At 37.7% G+C, this 12376-nt stretch overlaps 1 protein-coding gene and 1 non-coding gene across 4 annotated transcripts in view; one reads left to right on the top strand and one right to left on the bottom strand.

Annotated features, from left to right (window-relative positions):
- TMCC1 (transmembrane and coiled-coil domain family 1) overlaps positions 1-12376 on the bottom strand; it is a 251367-nt gene that overhangs the window by 153346 nt on the left and 85645 nt on the right. The window lies entirely within an intron of this gene.
- Positions 10803-10906, top strand: LOC114207827 (U6 spliceosomal RNA). Its single transcript, XR_003608924.1, has one exon. It is a non-coding gene; the product is annotated as a U6 spliceosomal RNA (small nuclear RNA).

The following is a 12376-nucleotide window of genomic DNA, read 5'->3' as shown; positions in this document are numbered from 1 at the left end:
GAACTATGGCTATATGCAATAATATGGATCAACCTCAGGCATGTTATCTTTGCATAAAAAGCAAGTTATACAAGACTACATAAACTATAATACCATTTAATAAAGTCCCCCAAACAAGTACAACTAAGAACAGTTCGCTTAGTGTCACATACATACATAATTAACTACATTTTAAAAACTAAAGTGATGGGGCACCTGGGTGGCTCAGTCGTTAAGCGTCTGCCTTCGGCTCAGATGATAGGGTCCTGAGATCAAACCCCGCATCAGGCTCCCTGCTCAGTGGGAAGCCTGCTTCTCCCTCTCCCACTCCCCCTGCTTGTGTTCCCTCTCTCACTGTGTCTCTGTCAAATAAATAAAATCTTTAAAAAATAAAAATAAAAAATAAAGTGAATGAAATACAAAATTTTGGACAGTAGGAGAATCACATATGGTTCCAAGAGCATGGTGATGGTAATGTTCCCATTCTTAAGTTGTGTGGTCAGTTGATAGGTCATTTGTTTATTATTCTGTATCATCACAGCTTACGTAGTTTTCTTAATATGAATAAAATGTTACATAATAAAATTTTTTTAACAAAATCAGCTTTTCTCCAATCAGATAAGTGCTTGGCAGGTGAGTGAGAGGTGTGGGGAAAATAAATTTTTGGTTTTGATGGAATAACAATTAATATACAATAGTTCTCTAAAACAAATGTTTCAAGATCCAATCTTTGAGTTTTCCAGATTAAAAGGACCCCTAAGTATCCAACCCAACAAATGCCAATAAGACTCACACCAAGGAACAACTTGTAAAACCTCAGGACAATAAAGAGAAGACTTCTGAAAATTCTAGAGAAAAAAACCAGATGCTATCCAGAGGATCAAGAATCAGTATGGCATCAGATTTTTCAAAAGCAATACTAGCAATGAGTAAATAAAAACACAATGCTTAAAAACTGTATGAGGAAATTCTATCCAACATAAAATTCCACACCAAGTCAATGAAGTATTACAGTAAATGAAGTATTAGAGTAAAATAAAGGAATTTTGAAATGGGGCATAATTTTTTTTCTTTGTGGAGCAAGAGGATGTGCATGGATGTAGCCAAGTGGGAGGGGGCAGAGGGAGAGAGAGAGAATCGTAAGCAGGCTCCACACTCAGTGCAGGCCCCAACATGGGGCTTGATCTCATGACCCTGATATCATGACTTGAGCCAAAATCAAGTGTCATTCACTTAACTGACTGAGCCACCGAGAAGCCCCCAAATGGGCACAATTTCTAAAAAATTACCTCCTATGCATCCTTTTTTGTAAGGCTCTTGGAGAATGTGCTTCATGAAAAGAAAGGAATAAAGCAATAAAGAAGACAACATTAAATCAAAGAAACAGGGAATCTGTTATTTATTAACAGATGAAGGGAGTCCCAGGACAAAAGGTGCACAACAGTCTTTTAAAGTAATCCCTTCAGGGGCGCCTGGGTGGCTCAGTTGTTAAGCGTCTATCTTCGGCTCAGGTCATGATCCCAGGGTCCTGGGATTGAGCCCCACATCGGGCTCCCTGCTCCGCGGGAAGCCTGCTTCTCCCTCTCCCACTCCCCCTGCTTGTGTTCCCTCTCTCGCTGTGTCTCTCTCTGTCAAATAAATAAATAAAATCTTTTAAAAAATAAAGTAATCCATTCAAATTGGAGAAGCGAGGGCAACAAGATGATGAAACTGAGAAGAACACACAATGTTTTTAAAAGTATTCAGAAGATGCGTAGCTCTTTCAGAACTTGGAAATGACTCAATTACAGCTAGAAAGAACAATCAAAATTGAAGCAATTAACTCCAGAGACAACAAAAACTGTATAAAAAGGAAAATGTAATCATATTGTACTTATAAGGTTCAAGCTGTTGGAACAGAGCAGAATTTGCCACCCCATAATGTGTATCTTTGGCATGTGGATGATTCTAGGTTAATTATTTTTAAGAATCAGAGGCTCACAAAGAAACTTTGACCTTCCCCCCAAATGCCTAAAAGAATTGATAGAAGACCTGCTCCAGAAGGGAGCTATCACCACAGGTAACTTACAGTATAATCTGAACTTGGTGTGGTAGACAGGGAGCAAAGTCTGTTTGTTACAATTCCTCTCTACGCCCCAATGGATCTGTATGATCCAGCAAATATCTGTTTACCAAACATTTATTCTTTTTCTTCTTCCTGTAATTGTCTTCCTTTCCTTTGAAGTCCCAGGCCCCTACCCACTTCTCCTTAGTTCTGGATGGTATATAAGCCTCAACTGCCTGACTTCCTGTGGGCCTCATATTCTTATGGAGCCACCTTATTTAAATAATCAAATATGATTTCTCCTCTTAATCTGTCTTATGTCAATTTAATTCTTATACCAGCCAAAAGAACCTCAAAGGACAGAGGAAAATTTTCCATTCCCCAACAATGTAAAAATATTTACATTGGCCTATGTAAACAGTTTATCAAAATTTAAAATTTATTAAGATGTGGGCAGGAAAGATAAGGGAGCTTAATCATCATCTTCATTGCAGGAAATCAACAGATAGTATCTACAACAGAAACAAATGGCATAAGCATATTATTTAGAAAATATTTAAATAAATTCCTGAAAAACTGTTGCCTGAGAAAGGAAACAGAATATAGAGAGTTCTGATTAGTGGCTTTTTTTTTAATGTTTTAATGATAAACATAAAGGTTAAAATTAATTTTCCTTGGGTTAGATATGGTGAAAAAACATTTGTTTGTGAGAGCCTCTAAGAATCTGAAAAATGGTAGTATATGAGTCTACAGAAACTCCTTCACAAAAAATTTAAGCAAATTTATAAGCAAGTAGAATGTTTTATACTTCTAATTGTGTTGAAAAGCAAAGAGACAACTTTTAAATTTTTGGTTTCACACTTCTCTGAAAGACTAAAGACAAAAATATATATCTGAAACAATATTAATTTTTTTTAAGATTTTATTTATTGGGGCACCTGGGTGGCTCAGTTGGTTAAGCAACTGCCTTCGGCTCAGGTCATTATCCTGGAGTCCCGGGATCGAGTCCCACATCGGACTCCCTGCTCGGCGGGGAGTCTGCTTCTCCCTCTGACCCTCTTCCCATTCGTGCTCTCTCTCTCTCATTCTCTCTCTAATAAATAAATAAAATCTTTAAAAAAAAAAGATTTTATTTATTTATTTGACAGAGAGAGAGAGAGAGAGAGAGAGAGAGAGAGAGAACAGCAGAGGGAGAAGCAGGCTTCCCGCTGAGCAGGGAGCCTGATGCAGGACTCCATCCCAGGACCCTGGGATCATGATGAGCCGAAGACAGTCGCTTAACCAACTGAGCCACCCAGGCGCCCCTGAAATAATATTAATTTCTTAGCTTAATTTGTTCCTGTAGCTTATTGTTGGTCTAAGGTCACGATTCAGTCTTCATTTGTCAAAATGCTTTTCAGAGTTTCCAGCTATGATTTCAAAAAAACAGTACCAGGACAATACAGAACTGTGAAGCTACAAACAATGAATGATAAGAGCTAACAGGAAGAAAAATCCCAAGGGTTCTAATCTTTAAGGAGAGAGAGGGTGCCTGAGTGGCTCAGTCGTTAAGCGTCTGCCTTCGGCTCAGATCATGATCCCAGGGTCCTGGGATCGAGCCCCACATCGGGCTCCCTGTTCGGCAGGAGGCCTGCTTCTCCCTCTCCCACTCCCCCTGCTTGTGTTCCTGCTCTCGCTGTCAAGTAAATAAATAAAATCTTAAAAAAAAAAAAAGGAGAAAGTCTCTACAGAAAAATATAGACTCAAAACATTCAATAATACAAAAAAGAATGGCTTTGACATTTTCAGCATATGATATGTAATAAATATGTAATTTGTAATAAATATTCTTTGGTCTTTGATCTAGTTATTGGCTCATAGCTCCCCAAACTCTTGGAATTTCCTAAGCATTTAAGAGCAAAGGGAGCATCTTTTGTTACAGTATTTGGTCTTTTGTCCTTAGATCCTAAAATAGCTTGGAGCATAAAGGAACATATTATTCAAAGCAAGCCCCCATTCAACCACACCTGATTTTATGTTAATGCGGTGACTTGAAGAAAGCCGCTAGTTAACCATAGGATGGGAGATGGTTGCCAGGGGAACCAACCATGTAATTAGAGTTGGAACTTTCAGCCCCACCCACCCTCACCTCCAAGGTATTAAGGAGGGACTGCAGATTGTGATCAATTACCACAGGCCAGTGATCTAATCAATCATGTCCATGTAATGAAGCTCCCACAAAAATGCCTTAACTATGGGTTCTGAGAACTTCCAGGGTGGTGAATACATGGAGGTTCTGGGAAGGAGACATACCTAGAAGGCATGGAAGCTCTGCGCCTCTTCCCATATACCTTGCCCTTTGCATCTCTTGGCCATTCTGGAGTTATATCCTTTTATAATAAACCTGTAATCTAGTAAGTAAAATATTTTCCTGAGTTCTGTAAGCCACTCTAGCAAATTAATGGAACCCAAGGGGTGAGTGGTGGGATCATCTGATCTATAGCCAGCTGGTCAAAGCACAGGTGAAAACCTGGATTTGCCAATGGCAGCTGAAGGGGGAGGGGAGGCAGTCTTGTGGGGCTGTGCTCTTACTCTGTGGGATCTGAACCTATCCTCAGGTAAGGTCAGAATTGCATCAAATTGTGGAACACCCAGCTGGTATTGCAGAGAAGTGCTCGGTGTCGGTGGGGAGGAAGCCACACATCTCGTGACCAGAAGTAAAGTGTAGTTGTGTGCTGTAGTAAAGGAGAGACACAGATGAATGTTCTTTCCTTATATAAACATCAATTCCTCTTGCAAAGATTTTTTTTTTTTGCCAGTTTCAACAGTAGCTAATTCTTTTTTACCTAATTTTTAGGTAAATCCCACTAAAAGGAAAAAAATACTCAGTAAACATAGTCTATATGTGACAAAGTGTGACCCCTCTAAATAAGAAAATTTTTTTATTCAATTGACTTTATTTAGTAAAACACTAGAGTTACAAATCCTTATAATGATGAAAACAAGATAAAAAAAGTCAAGCTTGTCTTAGATGTTGGTACCAATCCACAAATCTCTGCACGTGAATGCAACTAAAAGATAAGGCCATAGGACTAGGAGCAAAAAACAAGGGATATACATCCCAAGGCAGGTAATTTATACTGTGGCCTAAAGTCTCCTGAGCTGTAATCAGATCATAAAATCTTTATTCCCATTCTCACAAAGCTCAACTTCTGACAACAGAAAACAGCCTGAATTCCATCTTTTTGCCAAGAAACTTAAGCAAGATCACCGTATACCTGAAAGCCCTCTGGGGGAACATTTCTAAGAAGAATAAATTAACCTCACAAGTATTTATCTGCTTAAACTTAATTTGATTCTATGTTTGGTGTAACTCATCACAAATTTTGTAAAGACACTGTATGATACCCAAGGAAAATGGAAAATGGAAAGAAGCTTATCAGAGAAATGTTTCCAATCACAAACATCAGTTTCAATAACAAAGTGGGTAAATTGTTTTCAACTGTTTTGCATCTTGTACCAGACAACAGTTCGAAGCAAAAGAAAACATGGACACTGTTCTTCAACCTTGAAGAATGTATAGTTGTGGCCTGAACAATCTACAATCGTTGAAAACAAGTTCAATGTTGTTGGAAAGCCTCTGGTGAGCTAATACCAGAAAACAATGTTTAAGATATTCTACTGCTACACTATAATAGGTGGTTATTTAGATGTGTATTTGCATAGCCACTTAACATATGAGACTTTTATTAATAAACACAACATATGCTCCCCAAGATTATATTATGTTCTATAACCTTCTATTTCACTAAAGTTCCAGAAAACATTTTCCACAGAACATCCATATGGGGTAGGTTATACGGATCTTCAGTTCCTATGATGTACTACTCCATTATTAAGATTTATAGAAAGAAACACTCAGAAATAAACAGATCAGAATTAGGACTCTCTTTCACTTTTATGGCCTTTCTGTGGTTTTCATATTTTAAAAAGAAAAGTAGTACTTGAGAGGGAAATCTCAACAAACGCAGGATTAGCCATTTTAAAAAATCTCAAGTCACAATTCCAGCATTTGAGACTCTTAGACTCATTGGAACAGAAGGGCTTCTGCCTCTATGTGAACAATGAGAGAGAAGAGGGTGTTTCAGGGGAGAAGAAAACCACCACCACAACCGAGAAACCTAAGTAGGAACTCTGTAGCACAATACTCAAATCAAGTATAGTGAAAAAGCTGTTAAGTTTATTCCTGGCTTATCTTTGCTAACTGGATTTCACAAAACCATCCCCTCACCAAAAAGAAAAAAGAGAAAGGAAGGGGTATATGGATACTAAAGTTTTTGTTTTTATGGTGATACAATTTTGAGCTTAAAAAAGTGAAGCTATTCAATTATACTGCAGAACAAATTATTTTTAATTAAATAGTACTTACATCTTTTAGAGGGAATTTATTTACTAAGTAATCTAAGATATTATACACTTTACAATAACTGTTCACTCTAAACTTGCTTCATGTTCTCTTTCTCCTTGCTTCTCTTTTTATTTGGTATAAAGAAGCAGAGTAAAAGTTTGTCGGTAAGTTCATTGTTGGAATTCCTTACTTATATATTACTCTCCCATATAGTCAAGCTATAGGCTTATAAGAGGCATTAAAACTTTCTCCTATGTGGAGATGGCTTGAGAATCAGAAATCATCAAATTTCTAAAGAAAACAGCAGGAGAAGTTCAGAGCAGAAGGTCTGGATGAAGAAGTGGAACAATTTCCCAGTGTAGTCCTGTTCCAGATCTTCATTCACAGGCTGGCTTTCCTACAGTGTTTCTAATTTAAATGTTCCACCTATGAATTCCTACCTACAGTGACAGAATTTAGGAGTATCAAAGGTTGTTTAGTCCAGCCAGACTCTCAACTGGAGTCACAGATATTTCCTACAACATGCATGATGTGTGGTTCTCCAGCTTTTGCCTGATCTTCCCAATACAGCCTACCTCAAAACTGTACAGTTCTGTTGTAAAATCTGTTCTTATATTGTGGTTAGCATCACAATCCTAAGGTAAATATAAAAGATTTTCATATTATCCAAAAATTCTTTAGAGGAAAATTATTCTTTTAATCTTGATCTAAATATAGGATACATGCACCCCGGTATGTATGCAAGACAATCCAATGGACTGCGGAAAGAAAACATTATAACTTCCATTTATATTACTATCACATCCTTTTATTTTTTAAGTTATATGACGGATGTTATTTATAGGAACAATTATATGTGCACGATTTGTAACACAAAAATATTAAAGATACGCTAAAGGTGAGGGTGAGGAAAATAATTTGGAGGCCAATACTCTAGACAGTTAATGTCCTTTCTTTTATTTATTTTTTTTAAATAGTAGGTCATAGGGAACCTACCTATATGATTATGGATCCAAGGTGGATATTAAATGCTCATCGTCATGGTATCATGAACCACGTATAAATAAATATTCATCATGAGAAATTAATGGCACCCAAATAAGCTTTCAAAGTATCAAAATAATAAACAGACTTTCTTGGAAAAGAGTACAGAGCAATGGATTATTCAGCTCTCCAACAAGTCTACCATGCATGTGACAACTGTGTGGACACATACACACATACACACCCACAGAGAAAAAGGAACCTATAAGGATATCTTTCATTATCTCTCCAACCTAAATCAAAAAATTAAACCTAATTTAACTAAATTTATCTACATTTAAAGTCCTCAGCTGGAGTCCTCAGAATACTAACATCGGAAGTGATCCCAAGAAGACACCAAGGTCCATTTTAATTAACGTTTAAAATTATATTGTTGTCCTTGAAATCAGCTTTTCAATTACAATGCTATTTAGAGCATACTCCCAAAATGCTTTAATAGAGTCAAATATAGGAAATACTTTAAGTTATTAAAGAAAATGTTCATGTTGTAAGTAAATTCTAAAAGCAAGGCAAGGGAATAAAGATTGAGTCTTTGGAAAGCTGCCGTATCTAGGATCTTCTACAATCTAGGATCGTAAAAAGGGAAGCACATTTACATTAAATTAGGTTTTCAAGGTACATTTTCAACTTTCTCTTACTTAAAACCAAAACAACCTTCCTAAACAAAGTAAAAATCCTATTATTTACTAACCATAAGAATCTTTGCAAAGTTCAGAATTTAGGCCAACATTCATGAACAGTTAGTTCCATAACCTGGCTGGTAATTAAAAATAAGACTCTGGGATTGCATGAAGAGGTATATGCATCCCTATGCTCACTGAAGCATTATTTACAACAACCAAGATTCATAAGCCACCCAAAGTGTTCATGGATAGATGAATGGATAAAGAAGATATGGTATATATACACAACAGAGTATTAGCCATAAAATAGAATGGAATCTTACCATTTGCACCAACCTGAATAGACGCAGTGGGTATTATGCTAAATGAAATAAATCAAAGAAGGACAAATACCATATGATTTCACTTATATGTGGAATCTAAAAAACAAAATATACAAAACAGAAACTGACTCATTGATACAGGAAACAAACTGCTGGTTACCAGAGGGGGAGGGGAAATAGATGAAGAGGATAAAGAGGTACAAACTTCCAGTTATAAGTAAGTCATGGGGACATAATGTACAGCATAGGGAATATAGGCAATAATATTGTAATAACTCTGTATGATGACAGATGGTAACTACACTTATCACTAGGGATCATTTCATAATGTCTGAAAATAGCAAATCACTATAATGTACATCTGAAACTAAAGGATATTGTATGTCAATTATACTTCAATAAAAACAAAAGAATTAGTTCCATAACCTGGTTGGTCATTAAAAATAAGACTTTGGGATTATATTAGTATTAACCAAGAAAATTGTGTTTAAAATACACTGCAGGCTGTTAAGAATCACTAGTATAATACAGAAGAATTAGCATGTTACTTCATCAAACATTACTCTCAGCAATACCAGAGGGTGTCAGCAGAGGGCCTCTAGAAATCATGGTACTAAAGCTTCCTAGTAACATCCTTCCCAAGTAAACCAGGAAATGAATTCCCTGCCACTGACATTTGCTAAAATGATTTATGTTCAAATTAAATTGTCAACATCTGATTAAGACTCTAGCTCAGAAATCAAATACGAGAATTTCTTTCCAACTAAAAAATTTCACATCCAAACCAGGAAAGCAATATTCAAATATCAAATACTGCTTTCCCGATTACAACTTGCACTGTAAGATCAAATTTTTCTAACAGCCTCAATGAAAGTGTCAATACTATTTTTAATAAAAAATCTCTGTGAAGTATAAGATCATGTTATCACAAATATGATGGATAAGCAACATTTGCTATCTTACCCTCCCCTAAGAGGAAATAAATGGCTAAGAAGAATTTCTTCCTCTTTGTCCCGTACAGACCTAGACTCCTCCCCCGTCATCACATCTGATTTCCTGAAAACACACTTTATTGCAATCCCAGAGATGACTTTTACCTCAGTAGGCTGAAATTTCTATTACTTTGAGCTGGGAATTACTGTTCTGTTTTGAAGACAAAACCTCTTTGGACTTCAAGTATCACCAAACAGACATTAAAGAAGACATTGTTGGGGTGCCTGGGTGGCTCAGTCGGTTAAGCATCCGACTCTTGATCTCAGCTCAGGTCTTGATTTCAGGGTCATGAGTTCAAGCCCCATGTTGGGCTCCACTATGGGCATGGAGCCTACTTTAAAAAAATTAAAACAAAAACAAAAAGAATTGAGCAATGATTTTAAAACAAAAGTTCCTGAAGATCTAAGTATAATACATTACTAGATTCTTAAACATGCCACAAAACTTTTAATTATTCTGATTTGAACATGTCCATACATTAAATAATACTACAAATATAAGGTAAGGAAAATCAGGTGCTGAAGGTAGGAAAAATTAAGTGACATTTCCCACCTTTAAGATCACAGTAAAAGAAGATATAATTTGAAAGCATCTCACTTTTTTTTTTTAAGATTTTATTTATTTATTTGACAGAGAGAGACAGAGAGAGAGGGAACACAAGCAGGGGGAGTGGGAGAGGGAGAATCAGGCAGAGCAGGCAGCCCGATGTGGGACTCGATCCCACGACCCTGAGATCATGACCTGAGCCGAAGGCAAATGCTTAACCGACTGAGTCACCCAGGCGCCCCAAAAGCATCTCACTCTTAAAAGCAAGTATTTTAGAAACAAGAGGTAAGTTCTTCAGAAAAGTCTTCTTTTCAAACATTCTCAAAACTACTAAGCATCTGTCATGTTTAAGTCACTATCTATAAAAATTTCAATTGTACTGAATTCTATGAATTTCACCAAATGAAAATTAAAGATAAGAAAAATAAGTCAGATTGCAAAAAGGAAAAACAATTTCAAAATGGAGCTGTGTACATTAAAAGAACCAAACAGTACCTTAGAATTAGGAAAGTAACAGCTCAGCTCTAGTTCCTGCTATATACATATCTGGGTATTATGTTCTGTTCTAGACACCATAATTTAAGAGGAATACTGAAGAACTGGAATAATCAAGAGTTGATGGACCAGGGTGCCTGGGTGGCTCAGTTGGTTAAGCGACTGCCTTCGGCTCAGGTCATGATCCTGGAGTCCCGGAATCGAGTCCCGTATCGGACTCCCTGCTCAGTGGGGAGTCTGCTTCTCCCTCTGACCCTACCCCCTCTCATGCACTCTCTCTCTCAAATAAATAAAATCTTAAAAAAAAAAAAAAGTTGATGGACCAGTATGACTAAGCACTCAAAACTATGATATGGAAGAACACTCCAGTGCTTGCTTCAGCAGCATATATACAAAAATGGAACAACAGAATTGATTAGCATGGCCCGTGCACAAGGATGATATTCAAATCTGTGAAGCATTCCATATTTGTCACGGACCTCTGGGGTACTTAGTGAATTGCTGAAACCACAAATTTAGATCTGTGACTGTCAAGAATCTACCTGCTGTGTAGTTTTCTAGTCGAGTCCCAGGAGGCTCCCAATTCATTTAGTATCCCAAGAATCCTCTGAATCTCATAGCTAGAAAGTATTTTTAAGCCACTCTTTAGGCCAACCTTCTCCTTGAGCTATCTATTCTAGACTATATCGATTGCTATGAGATTATTCTTGGCAAGACCCGCAACAACAGAATAGTGGTCAAAAGCATGACTTCTGGAGCTAGAAAGGCATGGTTCTCATATCCAGTAAACTTCTAACCAGTTGTGTGAACTTGGTAAATCACTTCAAGCTCAATCTTCTGTTTTCCTCACTTATAAAATAGAGATAGTAGGGGCGCCCGGGTGGCTCAGTCGCTTAAGCATCTGCCTTTGGCTCAGGTCATGATCCCAAAGTCCTGGGATCGAGCCCCGCATGGAGCTCCCTGCTTAGAGGAAGACTGCTTCTCCCTCTCCCACTCCCCCTGCTTGTGTTCCCTCTCTTGCTGTCTCTCTCTGTCAAATAAATAAATAAAACCTTTTAAAACAAACAAATAAATAAATAAGAGACAGTAATATTTCACAGTATAGTGTTTATACTAAGGATTCACTATTGCATTCTAGCACTTAGAATGCTTGGATCAATAAATATTTGCTGAATTAAAAAATAAAAAAAGAATATCCAGGGCACTGGGTGGCTCACTCAGTTAATCATCTGCCTTCAGTTCAGGTCATGATCCCAGGGTCCTGGGATCGAGCCCTGCATTGGGCTCCCTGCTTCTTGCGGAGCCTGCTTCTCCCTCTCTCTCTGCCTGCCGCTCTGCTCTCCCTGCTTGTGCGCTCGAACTCTCTCTCTCTGTGTCAAATAAATAAATAAAATCAAGGAAGCGGGGGGGGAGCCCCAAGGATTAGGGATTATTCACCTAGAAAAGGGATTTTTCAGAAACATATTTTGAAAGAAATCCCTGCCTGCAAAGGCACTATATACTCTGATTGGCCCTAACTGGAGAAACACAATTTAATATAGATTTCAGTTTAATAGGTTAGATTTGTCTAACAGAGGAATCCATAGTAGAATGGACTTCTTTGGGAGATTCTGAGGCCATATAACCACTTGGGGAGAATATGACAGAGCTGAATAAAATGACTGTAGAAGTACCTTCCAACCTAAGATACTGTGTTAACGAAAAGTCTCAAAAGGTAAGTGGAACTTCCTTTAGGACAATGCTCCAGAATTCTTGCCTTACCCTTCAGATAGCTGTAGCAACTTGGCAGGGGGGAAACAACCCTAAAAGCAGAGAATTAAAAAGAATCATTGCCGGGGCGCCTGGGTGGCTCAGGTGCTGAGCGTCTGCCTTCAGCTCAGGTCATGATCCTGCTTCTCCCTCTCCCGCTCCCCCTGCTTGTGTTCCCTCTCTTGCCATCTCT

This window comes from Eumetopias jubatus, unplaced genomic scaffold, assembly GCF_037043125.1.
Source record: "Eumetopias jubatus isolate StellerSeaLion01/CBP00866 unplaced genomic scaffold, mEumJub1_p1.0 scaffold_1, whole genome shotgun sequence".
NCBI classification, from domain to species: Eukaryota; Metazoa; Chordata; class Mammalia; order Carnivora; family Otariidae; genus Eumetopias; species Eumetopias jubatus.
Note: the sequence above shows the minus strand (reverse complement) of the source record. Positions and strands in the feature narration are given on the sequence as shown.